Source organism: Erithacus rubecula, assembly GCF_903797595.1.
Source record: "Erithacus rubecula genome assembly, chromosome: 2".
In the NCBI taxonomy this organism is placed as follows: Eukaryota; Metazoa; Chordata; class Aves; order Passeriformes; family Muscicapidae; genus Erithacus; species Erithacus rubecula.
The window spans coordinates 9,389,696-9,409,151 of record NC_136685.1 but is presented as its reverse complement, the minus strand read 5'-3'; positions in this window follow the sequence as shown (position 1 = coordinate 9,409,151).

The window sequence follows — 19,456 nt, the reverse complement described above, 5'->3', positions numbered from 1 at the left end:
TTTCCATTACTCTAAAGGAAGTATCAAGGGCAAATTTGCCTGCAGTTCTTATTTTTAATTGTCAAGTGCTCAAAATGTAATGAGTAATTACAAGCTACTAGCAGTACAAAAAATGTACAAATTCAATAATAGCAATTAAACTCCTTCCTTGCATAACTCACAAGGTTTCACAATTCTCTAGCATTTCTCTTTTATATAAGACAACAACTGAGTCAGAGACTTCAGTGCATTTTTACAAGTTCAGGTGGTGCACTGTTTGCTTCCCCACCATGGTCCTGAGATGATCTACATCCAATTAAGGCTTGCAGGCTGCAGGTTAGATATTCATTACACAACACTGATGACTGCATGCTGCAAAATTGCATAATGTCTTTGTAAATCTTATTTGAATGAATGAGCCATTGAATTAAAAAGTGATGTAAAGCTCAGTCCTGCCCTTTCAGGTGCTGTATTTCACTATGCACTTTGGAGAATGAGCAGGTGGCAATGTGAGCCTTTGCTTTCCCCACGACAGCCTGGAGGCAATGGCTGGGCACCCAGGGTCATACTCTGACTTGGTGGTTCTTATAAGAGCAAGGTATCCACTGAGGAGTTAGAGTTTAGGCAGTTTATATTGCAGCCCTTATTCCCTTGGCATTTACTCTGGTTTAATCACATTAATCTGGGGGGCTGTAAAGTTTCTGCCCACAGAAGGAAACTGTCAGAAAATCTAAGGATACAATCATATGCATGGCAGTATCTTAGTCTTACAAATATAGGGGAAGCCAAACCTTTCCAATTATTTTATTAATTTGTATTAATTAGTGGCACTTGCTTTGGCTGTGAAAATGGAGCTCCCACGTGCATCAGCGCACGCTGCCATTGAAAACCAGCCTGCCTGAAGCTGAGCTCATGTAAAACTTTCTGTTTTGATGATACTGTAGAGGCAGGAGTGAGCATTATTAAAGTAACCTTGCCTCTTGGTGCCAGTCTAGATCTCAAGGGCCCCAAATTGCCTGCAGAAGGCTGTACAGCACCACTGCCTTACATAAAATTGCATCCCTGGCGTCGCTCAGTACATTTCCAAGGGAAGGAAACATAATGCTCACTGACCTGCCTTTGGGTGTGAGCTGTGCTGCTGAAAGCACTTACAGCTGTTGACAATGAGCCCTCAAAAAACCTGTCCCACTTGAAAACCAGTCCCTTGCCTTTTAACAAGAGCAAACAGGCAGAGCAGATCAAGGCAGCAATCTCAGCTTGCCGTCCTCCGACTCTGCAGGAGTGGCAAAATCGCTGTAATCCTGCTGATACTGCTCACAATAGTGCAACTGATATCCACCTCCAGAAATCAAACACGTCTTTACCTACAGGTAGCTCACTAAAAGTAATGCATTAGTGTTTTGTTCTCTTCCTTGGATAGTGAGAGCCTCAAACCTGGAGGACAATTTTTTCTTGCTTCCCTCAGGAATTAGTTGCCAAGAGACTGCACCACTGCCTGAGATAATTCCTCTGCCACCTCTTTCTGTGTCTGCAGCCTGGTGAGATGCCAGAGGACTGGAAAGTGCACAGGGGTTTGCTGACAGTCTTCCTGTTCAAAACTGCTCCTATGCCTTGGTCAGGCATTAAATGAGAAAGGTTTGCAGTGCAGTTCATCCCCCTGGGAGACAGGTCACAGCCTGGCAAGAAATCCGACTAGAAAACTGATTACTTGTTTCACCACAGGAGGAAACCACTATTTTTAGAGATTAAAAAATAATAGGAGTGAAGGAGAAGCCTCTCACCTACTTCAACATAACCAAATGGTCACAATCCTTATTCCAGATGTGCTGAGAGGACACGGAAGCTTTCTAAATTTAGTTTTACAAACAGTATGTTTTTTCCTGGAAAAAAAAAAAAAAAAAAAAAAAAAAAAAGGAAAACCCACCAAAACCCAAAAAATCCCCATCAAAATCAAAACACCTTTAGAAAGAATAAATCTACTTATAAGTCTGGATTATGTTTGGCCAAAAATATTGATCCTCAAAATGGAGGCATATTTTTTGAAAATATTACTTTGGTATCCCTTCTTGGTTTTTGCTAAACAAAACCTTTTACTTTTCACTGCAGAAAGCCATCTTGAATTTTAAAATTATCCTACATTAAAAAAAAAAAAAATACTTTGAAGGTTTAAGTTCTATCTCCCTCAAGAGACATATTAGTTCAGATAAAAAATATCTTAGGTGCTAACAAAAGTATTTCCCATCTCCAGAAACCCCAAACTTCTGTTTCTTAATTCAACCTAAGGCAAATTTCTCCTCTAACTGATTGTTCAATCTCTGCCTAAACAGGAAATGTTGTTTTCATACTCAGATATAGATTGTAGAGGAAAAGTCAAGTCCCTGTTCTCTTGTCCAGCTATTTGTAGAGAGGACATTTGAATTCTGATCTAGGCAAAGGTCTAGGCAAAGATCTCTTGGTTACCTCTGTGCAATAATTTTCTCCTGTGGGAAGCAAAAATCACTTCATTTTTTCTCCCTCCAAAGCAGATAGACATAGTAAAAAGTATAATTTTGGTTCATATTAACCAAGATTTTCACATAGAGTAGGTTTCTGTAGGAAATATTTAACCCTCTCGAGTTGCTGGGGTACCTGTGGGGTGATTTCCTTTCACATTTCAACAGTAGAAAGAGCTGTTGTAGGGGTGATAAATGAAGAAATTGGTCCCAAAAAGCAGCCTTGCTGAGGGAGGCAGGGATTCAAACCATCTATACCCCATGGGAAGGGGACAGAGGGGCAGCCTCAGCCCTGCCTGTCCTCAGCAATGCAGTCAGGACTGGAAGGAAAAGGATTGCTTAAAGCCCCTTTAATTTTTAAAAAGCTTGACTTAATAGGTATTCCCATGGGAGAATACTGCAGCACAATGTGGGAGTCAATGAGCCCATGAAGCAATCACACATTATATATTTTAAAGGTTTTGAGAAGTAGTGGGAGAAGCAGAAGACAACCTGGGTAGAAGTTAAACCACATTTATGGCAAAACACCCTCATAATTAAAAAGAGGAATTGATTGTCTCACAGGCAGAAAGGCTTTCACTTTCTTTCCTCCTATGCAGGTAAGAAAGAGAAATCAGGAAATGAGAATCTGAGAAAGAAATAGTGAAAATGCTAATTTTATTTCTCTGCATTGTTGCTAACCTTAAGCCACCAGTGCAGATGACTGAGATCATCACAGCCCTTTACAGAAGGGAGAGAAGTGGGATTTATCCAGGGTGGCTCTTCTGGTGATGGAGAAGCATATTTAAGTAAGATTTATTTCATGAAGACACTCCATTTAAACAGGAACCCAAACTACAAGACTGACATTGAAAGGTCCCAAAATCTCCACCTGAGGGAGGGGGAACAGAGGCAGGGTAGGGGGATTGTGGTTTTGTTGTTTGGGGGTTTTTTAAAACATCCTCTTTGATGCAATGCAAGTGACTTCTTGGGTGTTTTGTTTGCCCTTTCCTGTAAAGTAAGGATGTATAAAGATCTGTATGAGGTACAGAGAGAACAGACGATGGGATAACAAAAATAAGACATCCTTTAATTTGTACTTAAGCAAAAAATGGTTGATGCCTGCCCCAGCCATGGGGAGGGCTGCTCAGAAATCACATACAAATTGTAACAGGGCAAGCGAGGCAGGTGGCAGCAGACTGATTTTTTTTATTTTTCAATGTGAATCAGGACTCTTCAACATGGAAAATCTCCATTTCGTCTCACAACTCTTCACTGCTGGCTGCGACAAACTTGTCACTGTCACTCCATCCTGATCATCCTGATACTGATGCTGGCACTGTCACTCCATCCCAAACCTGATCCTGATCCTGATCCTCATCCTCATCCTCATCCTCATCCTGATGCTGGCACTGTCACTCCATCCTGATCCTGATCCTGATCCTGACACTGTCACTCCATCCTGATCCTGATCCTCATCCTCATCCTAATCCTGATGCTGGCACTGTCACTCCATCGTGGTCCTGGTCCTGATCCTGTTCATGGCACTGTCACTCCATCCCAAACCTGATCCTGATCCTGGCATTGTCACTCCATCCTGATCATCCTGATCCTCATGCTGGCACTGTCACTCCATCCTGATCCTGATCCTGATCCTGATCCTGACACTGCCACTCCATCCCAAACCTGATCCTGATCCTGGCATTGTCACTCCATCCTGATCATCCTGATCCTCATGCTGGCACTGTCACTCCATCCTGATCCTGATCCTGATCCTGATCCTGATCCTGATCCTGACACTGTCACTCCATCCCAAACCTGATCCTGATCCTGGCATTGTCACTCCATCCTGATCATCCTGATCCTCATGCTGGCACTGTCACTCCATCCTGATCCTGATCCTGATCCTGATCCTGATCCTGATCCCATTCCTGGCGCTGTCATTCCATCCTGATCCTGATCCCGATCCTGATGCTGGCACTGTCACTCCCTGCTGATGCCGGGGGCTGCCAGCCCGTCCCCGGCGCAGGGCTGGCGTCTCCCGGCCCCGGGGCAGTGTGCTCCTGTCCCGCTCAGCCGGTGCTTGGCAGGCTCGGCTGTTTCCCCGTCCCGGTGGGGCCAGGGCGGCTCCACGCCCCGAGGAATGCGGACACTCGGGAGCGAGCTGCCTGCAGGGCGGGAAACCCGGCGCGCTTCTTGCTGTGACAGGGTGCGAGGAATGCCAAATATTTCACATTTCCCTTGATTACCGTGCTTTTTTTGCTGTGAGAGGGTGCGAGGAATGTCAAATATTCCACGTTTCCCTCGGTTCGCCTATCTCCATGAGTCAGCCCCTCGGGAGGGCGGCAGCCCGGCTCGGGGGCACTGGGACAGGGCTCGCTCTGCCGGTTCAGCATCTCTGACAGCCCTTATGGAACCCAGAGCGCCGCGAGTGCGCTCCCTGCGCCGCGCCGGGCCGGCAGCACCGCCCGCAGCCCCGGCAAACCCAGCCCGGTGCCCGGAGCTTCCAACGGTGCCACCCTCCTGCGCTCCCTGAACGGGGGACGGAGGGAGGGAGGGAGGGAGGGAGGGAGGGAGGGAGGGAGGGAGGGAGGGAGGGAGGGAGGGAGGGAGGGAGGGAGGAGGGAGGGAGGGAGGGAGGGAGGGAGGGAGGGAGGGAGGGAGGGAGGATGGGGGGATGGAGAGAGGGATGGGGGGATCAAGGGATGGAGGGATGGATGGAAGGATGGAGAGAAGGAGGGATGGGGGGATCAAGGGATGGAGGGATGGATGGAAGGATGGAGAGAAGGAGGGAGGGGGGGATCAAGGGATGGAGGGATGGATGGAAGGATGGAGAGAAGGAGGGATGGGGGGATCAAGGGATGGAGGGATGGATGGAAGGATGGAGAGAAGGAGGGATGGGGAGGGAGGGATGGAGGGATGGATGGAGGGATGGATGGAGGGATGGAGAGAAGAAGGGATGGAGGGATGGAGGGAGGGATGGAGAGATGGAGGAATGGAGGGATGGATGGAGGGATGGAGAGACGGAAGAACGGAGGGATGGATGGATGGATGGATGGATGGATGGATGGATGGATGGATGGATGGATGGATGGATGGAGGGAGCACGCTCAAACAAACAGTGCTCACCTCTCAAAAACCTGACTGCTGTGAAGAGCTCAGTTAACCCCGTACTTTACTGAGTGTGCAGAGAGGGGAGACAATACAAAGGGAGTTTCTGTAACTTGTAATAAGAGGGAGAATAAATCCTGAGAGTTGGTAGGAAGGTTTTGGAAAAATACAGATATGGATTGTAATAGCACCTGGCAAACCTGAACCAAATGCATTTTGTTCTTGATATAAGAACGTTCAAGGCTAATATCAGTGCTAAACATGCTGAGGATGGAAACAAGTATTTCCAGGCTCTTTTGGATGTCACTAGCAGCAGGGCCATTGTGGCTCTCCAGGCAGCCCCAGGGTCACAGAGTGTGCCAGTAGTGGAGATTTGTAGGGGAAGAAGGAAAAGCGCTGGGGTATCCTCAGGGAAAATGAAATATTATGAGAAGTAAATGGCTGCATCATGTCTCAGATGGGCTGTTTCTCTACCTCATCCTGCTCTTTTGACTCATTTCGTATTATGTGCTCCACTCACCCTTCTTTCCCCCTTGTTCTCTGTGTTTCCTTTCCTTACCTCCTTTTGTGTCATTCTTCCTCCTGTACCTGAGCCCACATCCCTCTTCTTGGGCATCAGGGGCTGAGGGTTATCATCCCTCCTTGCACTCCCATCACCTCTGGCCAGTAGGTAGAGTTACAATCCTCTCACAGACTGTGTAGTATTGTATCACAGAAATCATCATTGTCCCTTGCAATAGTAATTGCTAGAAACGTCACATGTTTTGGTCTTGGTACAGTGAAAACACAGAGTAGGAGATGACTGCTGCACCCAGAAGGCTCCTAAACATGATCCTGGGTGTCTTAAAAGGTTCACTGGCCCCACTGGGGGGCCTGGAGAAGAGGCATCCCCAGCTCCTCAAGGGAGTGTGGGTGGGTGGCCCAGAGGTGAGGTAAGCAAGCAATGACTGCAGAGGGGAGCAGGTCCCTGGCTGTAAGCAAGAGCTGGTACTGCAAGATCCACAGCACCCCGTGGCAAAACCTTGGAGGCCACTGGACACTAGTCTGGGGAAACTGGGAGCAGCTGCCAGGCCTGATGGTTCCATGGGGACACCAGCAGCAGGGCTGGGAATATTTGCCATGGGATACTCAGAGCCCTGGAATGGCCTGGGCAGTCACCCTAGTCAAACACCCTGAGCACAGGCAGGTTTCAAGGTGAATGGGACCAGGCAGGAGGGCAGTGCCATCCCTCTGGGGCTCTCACCTCTCAGCTGTAGGCAGAAAGATGAGTCCAGGCTAATTCCTTTATACCTCTGCTGAAGGGCAAGCCTGGGGCTGGCCAGGTAGTAATTCAGATTCTTCCAAATGTTACTTCCTTCTCTTTCCTTCCCTCCCTTCCCTCTAATAAAGTTCTGTTCATTTAAAGCACTTTATTAAAGCTCGCTGCTGTGACTGGTGAAACTGCCTAATCCAAGGTGCACAGAGTCATTCAGTGTCCCAAGTTTCTGAATGTATGGTTGAGCCAGGGTTGTTCCAGTTCCCAAGGACACCTGGTTAAAAACTGGAGCCAGCTTAGCAGCACATGCTGAAAGTGTTGCAGAAGTAAGAAAACAAAACCCAAAAAGTGGGATGACAACAATGATGTGAGGGATGTTCCCAGGAGCTCTCATTACCTCAAGACATTCTATAACCCAGCTAAGGGTCTCTTCCAGCCTGGGATACTCTGTGATCCTCTGATACAGCAGACATCCACAGCAGAGTGGAGATCTCTGCCTGACATGTCCATCACAAGGCTGGACATGGACACAGACATGTCCTGACAGATGCCAGGTCCTGTGTTCAGGCTCAGTTTGGCAACTCTGAATGTGCCCATACTCATTTATGGTCTCTTACAATTGTCCCTTTGTTTGTTCTGTTGAAGTTCTCACATTGCAGAGCCTCAGGCTGAGAAACTCACTGTCACTGTCATAGAGGGGACAGTAGCAGTGTAGATATGTCCTTATGTCTTGGGAATTTATCCCCACATTTGCTTTCTATCTCTATAAAAATATTAAAAAGCACTAGAGACCAGTGCTGCATCCAGAGACATGATCCACCCATGACCTTCTTTGAAAATGCAATGCAGAATTTCAGTACCTAGAATTGCAGAATGAAGAGTAATACAAAGTATGGAAATCCACACCTTGATATCTGGCCTGGGATGAGTGATGCCCAAACCATGGGTCTCCTCAAACCTCAATTATGTATTTGTATCATCTTTTCAGAGCAGTCCTTGTCAGCATTATACACCCTTTTATGACAACATAATATTTTAAGGTCAGTATGAAATGTGAACGAAATTTTCAAAAATAAATGTGTTCCATATAATGAAGTGAAAATCACAACCACAGTGCTGCTTCATCCAGAAGCTTTTCATGGATACACTGCAAATGGCAACTTAGCTAAGGCAAGCTTGCAAAGCCCAGGAGTGCCAGATTCTCTGAGAATTGACTGGGTTTTGCCCTTTCATCCCACCTTGGCTTCACATTGTAAAAGTGCAGATGCTTAGGAAATTGCCTCCAGGTGTTGAGTGATCTGAGTTTCACAAAAATAATAAACCTTGATCTGAGATAGATGACCTTGTTGTCAGCATAGGATCTTCAGGCTTGCAGAAGAGAACTGAAAAAGGTCTTTTTGCATTCCCTTGCTGCAGCTGTGGAGCTCTTTTGGAGAGTCTCAGACAGATTCAGAATTGCTCTGTTTTCTTGGGAGGGAGTGTTTTGACACACACGAAGCAGAAGGCAGATTTGGGGAGGTATGGGAACTAATGCTAAAGTCCCTCATACAGGTACTGTCTGTAATGTCACTCAGAACTCAGCATGGAGCAAGACATCAGGTTTGGAGGCACCCAGGACCATAAAGCCACGTGGTGTCTCTGCACAAAGGCCTGCAGGGGAGACCTGCCCTCAGTTCTCTGTGTACATCTCACAGACCAAAAGCACCTTGTTTTCCTGCCTTCATTTCTTACACTAGAAATAAGTGGCAGTGCTATTTTGTTTTCTCTTGGAGGTTCTGTGTTGGTTGATTCATAAACAGGGATGAAATCTGGAAGTCTTTATGTAGGGGCTTTCTATAATTCCAGTCCTTTGTCCCATGTCTCTCAATAGACAAACTAATGCATTAGGGGCCTCTGATGTGCATGGTGGTAGCCCAGCAGCTGCTGCCCAACTGTCTTTATGGCCCATACAATATATACTGTGCTGCCAGGTTCAACAGTGCTGGAAAAAAATTCATTGTAGATGCAATTTCACTGTAAAAATTGTTTAGAGCCTGCTGAAGCTTTAGTCAGAGTATATGGGTTTTTTTTCTTCTATAAAAATCCTGAGGGTTAGTGTCTGTTTAATATTCAGGAGGCAAGAAATGCTTCTAGCATTCAGAAACAGCAAAGAGGATCCTTGTGGGATCCCTGGGACGAGATACTAAATCTTGAACTTGCAGTCCTTGTTCTCCTATTACAGCAGACATCAGGGGTAGCGCTGGTGTCCCTGCACATCATCACCAGCAGCAGCACACACATTAACTCAATGCTGCTAATGAGTGCCGGCTGAGCACTGCAATAGGAAGCTGTGCTGACATTTAAAAGATCCCAGTCATCAGGCTCCATGTTGCCTAATTGCCAGGGCTGTGTGGGAAGCACTGCTTCAGTCTCTCCATCTAGTATGGACATGACGGGCAGGAATACACTACTGCTATGGAATGTCAGTTACTTCAGGAAACAATTAGCCTTTCTGAATATTCAAAATATGTCAAAACATGATTCCTTTTTCCCTTTTAGAGCTCTTCAAAGCTGTGAGTGTGTCAACATCGTTCCACCTACTCAGAGGCGGCTCTGGAATATTCGATTGGCAGACGTTTCTCTTGGTTGGTGTTGGATCTCAAGCTGCTGTAGCCAAATCAAATCTTTGCAAGTAATACAGGTGAAAATGGATTTTGCCAAAGGGTGGTCTGGTCAGCATGTACCACTATTGTATCCCTTTCCTCTCCAAAATATGTTACCCATGTCCAAATTTCTTGTAACCTTGGACTAGGCTTGTTCCCGAACTGTGCTAAGTGTGTCTGGGAGAGGGCTGGTTGGCCCTGGTCAACAACATGTGAAGGACTGTCCTAATAATTCAATATCATAGGTGATCGTGTTCTGGAGTCTGGGCCTGGGTCCTGACACTTCAGTTTACTGGCAGAGATGGATCCAGTGAGTATTAAGAGCAGGATCACCTACTCAACCGGTCTGATGGTGTATCACAGACTATTATGTCTCACCTTGCCTCCCTTTCATACAGGTTTGCCTGGGGCATCTCTACTAGGAAGACATCCAATCTTGATCTGAAAACATCAAGAGAGAGAGAATCCAGCCCTACTTTTGGTAAGTAGTTCCCAGGATTAATTGCCCTTACTATTAATAATGCATGCCTAGGTTTCTTTGTATGAATTTGTTTGGCTTCAGCTTCCAGCCGTTGATTCCTGCTATGCTCTCTCCACCAGATGAAGAAGATCTTTTGCATATGGTATTATCTTGTTGTGGTGGTACTTGTATGCTTTAATCAAGTCATGTCTCCATCTTTTTGATAAGGTAAGCAGAGAGATCCCTTCCAGGCTTTCACTAAAGAGAGACATTTTTCTCTCATCCTCTCTCTGACCTGTCTCCAGATTTTACAATTAAAATACAAGGCACCAGAACTTTGTGCATTTTGCCAGTATTCGTCTTACCAGAGCAGTGGAGAGAGATAATATCAGCTCCCCACTCCTACTCACTACTTCCTTGTTCATACATCCATGAATCACATTATCCTCTTCTGCTTTACAGTAGGAACTCACTTAAATTCAGTCTGCGGTCCTTGATTTCCATGGCTGCACAATAGGCTCATTCCCTGGTTCTACAGCAGTGCCTATACTAAGACATATCTTTAAAATCAGGCTTTCTGCACTGTCTGTGTTATAATGTCCCACGAGCACATTATGAAGTTAAATCCTGTGCTGCTCAGTTAGCATTCTTGTGCATGGAACAAAGAAAGTAACTAAAAGTTGTTCCTTAGAAAATGAATGACAAAATTCCCCTTAATGTCAACAGGAGTTGGAGAGCTCATGGCATTTTTTCCTCAATATGAATCTGTAACTAAATTTTCCACCCCAGAAAATGTAAAAACCATGCTGTTCTAATCCTTTTTCATATACAAGAGCTTATAACTGCTGTAACCAGTGAACACGCGTTGACTCCTTCCCACTGCTACTGACAATATTTTCTCTCCTTAAGAAAAAAATAAATCAAGTCTAACCTGTCTTTCCAACAAAGATTTTCTGTTCATTAAAATCTGAGCAGGGCTGCATGGATTTCAGCTTGATAGGCAGAACGTACCCCATTCATCCCAAAGGCAAGTGTAGTCTCTGTGGCAAAGCCAGCATTATGAAGCTTTTTTAAAGTCAAATCAGAGCTATTCTTTGAAGGACGGTGATTGTGCAATCATCAAGGCATTTTTCAAGTTGGCCAGAAAAGACACAAAGCAAACTGATCTGATGAATTTTAACTGGTATTTTTTTTTACATGTAGATTGAAAGAACATCCCTGAAACTTTTACATGGGCAATTCTTACATCTTGGGCCCTACTGATTTTAATGAGGTTTCTGGTTGGGAAAGGATTTCAGGATTTGACTAGCACCAGTACTTTCAGCCACTGATTTTTCAATGTAAATATGAGGTCACATTGATGTCATAACACCAATAAATCAGTCTTGTGGGCTCATTAACAGGGGACAAGCTCTAGAAGTCCACAGAGTTTTGTGGCTAGCCAAGGATTACAGTGTAAAACCAACATATTAATGCACAAAAGAAAGGACATTTAAGTTCACACAAAGCTCCCAATTCCTGTGTACGATACACTTTGTATTAAAGCTCAAGAGCTCACAAACTCTGCCCTTAAAACAGGAGTTGGTAATTCTGGGGAACACCACCATTTGTGTCTGAAGCTACTTTAAAAGCTTCAGATTAATGTTCATGGGTCTGTCATTGTCAGATGGCCACATGAAATTAAATGGTAATTATTCCTGAAGAGCTGGGATGGTCCCAGCTGCTGGGATGCAGCACTCAGGAGAGGGGACCCTTCCCCACGAGGCCATGGCTCTCCTTGAGGGCTGAGCACGAGGTTGGGATGTTTGTGGAGACTTGTGCCTCTGCAATATGGATCTCACTGTGGTCTGCTTGTGTTCCCCCAGGTCCCTGTAGCATACCCTGCGTGTCAAAGCCTCTCAGTGATGCATTAATCACCTGCCCATCACACGCAGTTCAGATGCAGGTTTGCAGTTGCACAGGAGAACTCACCAGCTTTGGGTCAGTCCAGCATATTCCCATGCAGTCACATTCTCTCTGCACTTCCCAGAGGTTTAAAATGAGCAAAGAAAGTCAATTATATTTTATATAAATACAGCAAGATCATGAGCAGGAAAATCCACACAGTCTCAATAAGAGTCTGAGCAGAAAGCATTCTGTGAGCAGGGGTGGGATTTCTGTGCCAGCAGAGCTGTGGCTGTCCCGTGCTGGTGGCAGCACAGGTGTGCTGGCCGTGGGAAACCCGACCTGGGCAGTTCCCAGGCAGGAGTGAACCAGGGCCAGGCTGCTGGGTGCTGTCAGGAGAGCAGGCACACACCTCACCCCACTGAATGCTGCCTGCCAGGCTCTGGAAACAGCCAGAAACAGTGGTGGGACTCCCCAGATGCCTAAAAACTCTGCTGAGAGAAGAGTCAAAATAATCATGTGTAAAACATCACTTCCCAGCCCCAGCCATTCCTGGGAAGCTAACCTGTGGTGTTCTGTAAGTGCATCATGGAGAAACCTGGCCAGCAGAGGTCAGATATGGATTTGAACAGTTACGGAGAAAAAACCTCTGAGATATTTATTTGGCTTGATACTGTTTCTTGATATTTGAGGATGAAGAGGTGTTTGGTGGTAGTGTGCACAGCTGGTACACCTTGAGCCATTTTATTTTATTGCTGTGGTTATATTTCCATCCTTATGGTGTTTGCTGTGTTACTCTCCTTAAGTACAAACACAAATATTTAATTTCATATATTACTCAGTAATGAAAATTAGAGACTATGAGAGAAGTTATAATTTTTAACATGATGTATGAATGTCCCTCCCTTTCTCTATTCTTTCTTATGTCTTTTTTCCTCTTTTCAGTCTTCCTTCCTCCCTCTTCACTCTCTCCCCTTTGTCTTCTATTCCCTCTTTCTCTCTGTCTCTCTATTTCTGTGCTGTTTTTTCTCAGGCTCACAGGCCTGTTTTGTGAACCTGGGTGCACTGGATGATAGAGTTACACCCACAGATTCATCCTCCCTAAAAACATTCACAGTCAGACTTGCCACTGCATGTTTCCCTCCTTTCTGAAGCTGAACAAACTGCACAGAAAGAATTGAAACCACTTAGATCTCCTTTCTAGTCTTCTTTAGATGCCACAATAACTGAGATTGATTTACATACTCTGCAGATACAGAGAGCAGCACTCATAGCACAGAGGGGGAAACTGGGTGGTTAGTCACAAGTGACAAACACCCTGTGGCTGTTCCAGAGGGGCTGGACTCCAAACTGAGTGATGCTGGCATCCTGGCCAGGGCTGGGCTGGGCTCTGGACACCCTCCAGCAGTGCCCAGCCACCCTGCTCAGCCCTTGGGCTCGTGGTGATGACACTGCTCCTCAAAGGCTTGCTTGAAAGTAGCCTGGAAGAAAAGACAGTGTGCTAGAAAAAACATCCACTTTTTTGTATATAAGTGTAAGGTATTGGTAAACATCACAGCTGGAAGCTAAAGCCATTTACTATTTGCACCCTGATGACAGAAATTAAATACTTCTGGTCCACAGGTGGTTTCCTTTACATTAACTTTAATCATGTCTCCAGTTCTTTGTACAAATATCTACTGGCAATAATTTTAAAAGTTACATTTCTACTGCAGCTATTTCCTTCTTTCTTCACATTTAGCATCTGTTGTAAGATGGCAGGTAAGATGGTTTTTAGGAGGAAAGTACTCAGGCCAGGAAAGAAAGCACAGCCCTGGCTGAAGGGCAGCCCTTGACAGACATTTGCAGTTTTCATCATGAGCATCCCAACAGGAAAGATATTTGTTCAATCTAAGTTTGCCCTTTCCCCTTTAAACCACGTTTTGTTTGTGTTCTATAATTTCCTGATATAATTTCCTGAGCTCAAGAATGAGAAGAATTAAGAGGAATTATTCTGGAAGAGTAGACCTCCTGTGAGGTTTTTTCCTGCTGTGAGTCACACTTTCACAGGGAGAGAACCCACGTTTTTGTCTCTCAGGAAGTGAGGTTCAACAATAGTAGGAATATTGTATCTTGATATATTAGAGCTGTACCAAGGTCAGGGTGAGAGGGGGGGAAAAAGGACAATATGAGCTGTTGGCTCCTGGTAGATTGGTAAACATCCCCCATTGCAGGGAGCACAGAAAGGAAAAGCAAGTAATTCCCATTTCCTTTTATTCCTCTGAAAATGTTTTATATGTGTATGTTAGAGAAATGCTCAGACTATGGTCTGCATTGGGACTACTTGATGTGAGCAAGGGAGAGTTTCCCCCTGGGACTGCAGGGGTGAGGGCTGAGGGAGCAAAGACATCTTCAGCAGAGCAATGTGCAGGCTGCCAGGACAGCCCTGCTCCTCTGCATTTCCAGGCTGGATTTCTGTAGGCCATCCCTGAAAAACATGTGAGGTGCAATGGACCTGGTTCATAATTAACAGCTCCTGTTTCCATGTAGAGGTCTGAAAATGGCATTTCTGATAAATGCTGGGATTTATGGATTTGCTAGCCCAGCATTCAAAGTAGGTTGGATGTTTCAATAGGACTTATGATGGTACCTTTTGTCTCTGCTAACAAAGGCTGTAAGCAAGTGTGAAGAACAGGTAATACAATTTGCACCAAGAAACAACTCAGTAAATGCCTAATTACACCGTTTAAACTGTGCTTGCTGAAGCCCTGGGCTATACTCTGCTGCTTGAATTTTTGTAAATCCTTGACATTACAGCTGCTTAAATCCGTGCCAGGAGCAATATTGGATCTGTCAAGCAGAGATAGAGGCTTCATTGTCCAAAATTAAAGATGCCTGAAGCCTCAGATAGCTTTTCACTTTTAGCTGCTCTGCTCTGGTGTTGGAGAGCCTGTGGGAGAGAGCCACAGTCCAGCTGAAGGAACAAATCCTTCACCTCTGAACCATGGGCAATGGGTATCAGCAGCACAGTGTGTCTGGATCATGCAGATACAGTAGAGCCACCTTGCTTCTGATTTTCTTTGTGCTTTGAGGGCTCTGGAGCCACTCCTTCACCCTGAACAAAGCAGAGAAGTCCTGCCAGCCCAGCCCAGTGTCTGAGTTTTAACTAAATTAACTGCAATCCTTCCCAGTACAATGCTAGATGTGTTACCTGTGTGATCATGTACATCTCCTTTGTAGTGCTCTTCTGAGCATAGTTCTTTAGCACACCTGGAAGAACATTATTAGATAAATATGCCTATGGTATCATCAAGTTGGGACTATTTTCCTGAAAATAATCAAATGGGAACAACTCTTCCACTTCCTTTTGGGAGATAAAAATATTGGTTGTAGAGAAGGGGATCATGTGATGTGTCAACAGGAAAGTCAGAAATAGCCATCAGCAAAAGGAGTTCTGCCCAGATTTCTACATAAACTCTTTTGTATTCTCCGCATTTTCAGAGAGATTAGGAAAAAAATAAAATTCAGAGCATGTGGACCTCAGTATTCCCATTAAAGGAGGCTTTATCAGTCATAGCACTTGCTTCTCTCCATTTATCAAAATTGAGCTGAAAACTCAATATTGCTTCTTCCATGAGCCTTGCAATGGTGGGTCCTTCCTTTGGTGGGCACAAAACAAAGAAGTCAAATGTGCTGGGACACTGAAGATACCCTGGCTGACTTTTGTCAGAAGAGACATGGTATACTTGGGGTTGAAAAGTAGTTTCCACCATCTTCCAAGAATTCCTTGGAGATGAAGAGTAATGATAAATCTTTCTTTCTCCTTCCTTGGTTTAGGGTTGCTGCATGGTGTTTGTACAGCTGCTCTTGTCCCATCCCTGAAGGTGGGTGCAAGTCAGTGGAAGAAGAAATCTGAGCATATATCATTCTAAAGTGGCAGACAGGATGAGTTATTGGGGTTTTTTCCACTGATAAATCCCTTGTTTCTGTTAGTGATACTGAACATGCTATGCTGTCATGACTGGGGAGTGCTCACAGTGCTCAGTGTGCCTGTCATGTAACAGAAAGGTTTATCTCAGTGTCCTGGCTCAAATTTCCTAATATACAGATCTCTATAAACTCCCTTTAAAGCCCCCAAAAGACACATCTCATGGAACAAACTCCACTATTCTGTGACTTGGGTAACTTACTAGTCACAGCTGTCCTGCAGCTTTCTGACCAGAGGATTCCTGTAAAATGCAGTAAAAATACTGTGTGTTTCCCCTTAGAGCAAAAACTGCATATATGTAATCTTCCCCATATTTAGTAGCCTTAAAGGCTACTTTATAAATAATGGCCAAAGCCATCATTTTTTGCCAGTTTCCCCAGCTGATCAAAGAAACCATAATTTCTTACAAAAGAGGGAAATGTCTTCTGTTTACCAGAGTGTTGCCACAAGGCTGGAGTCTGGATGATTCCCACACAGTGAGCAACACCTCCATGCTGGATTCTGCAGCAGAGGAACCTCTAAAACACAGTGCTCCTTTACTCCAGGGACCTTGGTGAGTGACATCTCTGTGCAGGTGTGTTTGGTTCTGACTGTGCCTGACATCTGACAGTGAATTTAAACACCTTTGGTTGTGTCTGTGGTGGTGCCACTGATCTGGTCACATCTCCATGGACACTTCCCAGTCTGCTGTGCTCAGTCTCAGCTCACTGCTTGCCAGCTTCCAGCTTTGCTGTGTCTCCACAGGCTCCTCCTGGTACACATCAGGCAGATTCCAGGTGGAACCAGCTTCACCTAAATTCTAACCTGTAGAAGTTGTTTTTAGCTTCCCTCTGCCTTCTGTGGCATCAAAGAAACATGCTGAGGGGGATATTTTCCTCATTCAAAGGGAACTGTCAAAGATAAGAAAAAAAATTTCCCCCAACTTCCTATTTTGCCTCTAATGACTTTAAAGAAGTCTCAGAAGAGCTGAGACTTAAGTGACAAAAATTATATATCTGAATGGAAGTGGTATGAGACCCATCATCTGTCTCTTTTCCTTCATGGAAGCAGAGGGCCACAGACACACTGCTGCTGCCTTTAGGACACTGACAGTTCCTAGGCAGGACACCTTGATCACTTAAATAACAAGAGATATCCAGGGAAGGGATGAATCTGTGGAGCCACAACACAGGAGCAGGTGGCAAGTTAGCACCTACACACAGAAACAGCCTTTGTGTGAGTTTTGTGGCTTTTCTTCTGTAAGATTAAAAAGAAAAGGAGTTTGGATGGTTTAGGAATGCATAAAGGTTATGGATTCTGTGATGTTTCCAGCAGACACAACAGTCCCCAGTGAAAGCAGATCCTGTCATTCCCTTCTGCTTCCCCGTGACCAGCTCCAAGAAGAAACCTCAGCCTCTTCCCTCCCAGCTCCCCCACAAAAGCTCACTGGAGAGGTATTTTGCACCAGGCACTGAACACCTTTTCTCTTATTGTCCCTTTTATAACTGCAGAGGATCAGTAATTTCCTGTGGCTGGATCATGGTAATTTCCCATGCTGTCACTTTTTCCCTCTTCCTGGAAATCTACCTCAAAATTGAGGTTAACATAAGGAAAAGCCCACAGTCCCTTACATTTATGAAGACATTGGTGATGCAGAGAGTTTGCAGACTCCAGGATCATTTCCAGCAGCTGAGGGAGCTGCAGAGACCCCAGGGGAAGGGGAGCTGGAGGGATGGACATTGCACCACAGCATCTGCTCTCTTCTGAGGCCAGCACAGACTGTTGAGCCCTGGGCTTACCACAGACATCTGAAAATCTGCAGAAGAATCATTTTTCTGTAAAACCCCTTTGGTCAGATAGAATTTGGATTTTCTTACGTGTATGTATAGTCTGCACAGGGAAATGTGCTGAGGGCTTGCCCTAATAATTGCCTGAGGCTCATCAGAAAAAAATAAACAACAGTTATAGTTTTAAGAAAAGAGTTAAAGTAAGATAACAACAGAATTGTGCAGTCTGTTTTACAGCATGTTTCACATATTTCCAAAGTCCATATCAACCTAACAAGTCACCAAAGACTTCAGTGCCATCTATGGAGCATCCTGTTAAGGACTGGCAGTACAAATATTGCATCTATTTAGTTCCTTGCCCACTAATTTGAGTATTGGATCTTAAACAAATGAAAATTCTAAATCCAAACTCTTAATTCAATAACATTTGCATTTCAAAAATGTTTAAAAGTCTGAATCTGGATTTGGATCTGAAGCACACCACCAGAGGGGACTTGCCTCGACTCCCAGCATAAATGCCCCATACACTTTGGAACACATTGTGATTTAAGTCAGCAGCTAGAAAGAAGGCAATGGGTATTTGTCAAATGACTACTGTAAAAAAAAATTGATGCACTTCATATGTAAAGATAAATAATTCAAGTCTTTTGGGCAGGATTTTATTTATTTAACAAGTAAAAAGCTATTTTGCATCATAAAAAAAAAGCCAAAAAGACAAAACTGACCAAAGCTGAAAAACAGGAAAGCCATGGGGGAAGGAGAAAAAAGGAATTCTAGTTATTTTACATAACAGATGGCAACATAACAGAGAACAGCTGATGCTGGTAGCCTAAGGGAATTTTCCTGTGTCAGAAGAAAAATAAAATTTAGGATACACAGAACCCCCCTTTAAATGAGTTTCATAAAAAGTGTCATACTTAATGTACGACCTCTGATGTCTGTATATCTTGCCTGGGCAATTCATCCACTTTATGGCTCACTCTCAGTGACCTTTCTTCCCCATGAATGGTGAGTGAAATATTCTCAGCAGTGACTTGCCTCTCCCACTCCACATCTTCCCAGCTGGCTCGTCCCATTACCCCCCACACACCCCAGCACACCAGGATTAAGTTTTATGACAGGGATAAACTAAACCACTAAGGCAAGCAGCTTGGTTTGTCTTACAGGAGGGTTTTGTGGAGTCAAACACCATGGAAGCTGACTAAGACATCCAATCTGAATCTTATCTGAACAAGGTATGCAGTGTGCAAAGGAAAAGAAGCTGCAGTGGGGAAGCCCTGAAAAAAGGACAACACAGGAGACAAAAAGGAGAACACAAATGATGTCATGCAACAGACATAATCAGAATAATCTCACACAACCACATGGACCAGTGCTCCTTGAAGGGTGGTGGGCTCAAGTAATTTTTGTGCTATGTGCACATGAATGTCTGTCTGTCCCTGTGTGCAAGGGATTTGTGCACTGCCATTTGGAGAACAGAGGATAAATAGATCCAGGGCAGCTGACCTGGCACTGAACATACCTGTTATAGTTGTGGCACTGAACATACCTGTTATAGCTGTTACTGTAACAAATAGCAATCATTTAACCCAAGTACATCACTGCACCAAAAGAGAAAATTGATTATTAGCAATTAAAGTTGTTCTTCAAAATGCTACATGGTGGAGTTTTCCATGTACCAACCTAACTCAAGTCCTTTTGAATTAATGTGTTAATTTTTTCCCATGGCATCAACTAGAAACAAATCAAGGCCTGTGATCTTTGGAAATATCCATCCAAAGAAGGAACTTTGCCTTGTTGAGTATAATTTTTCTAAGATTTTGAAAAAAGATGAAGTTTTATTAGTCTTAGAATCACACAATATCCTGAATTAATAGGAAACCTCAAGTAGCATTAAAATCCAACTTCATCAGAAGGTAAT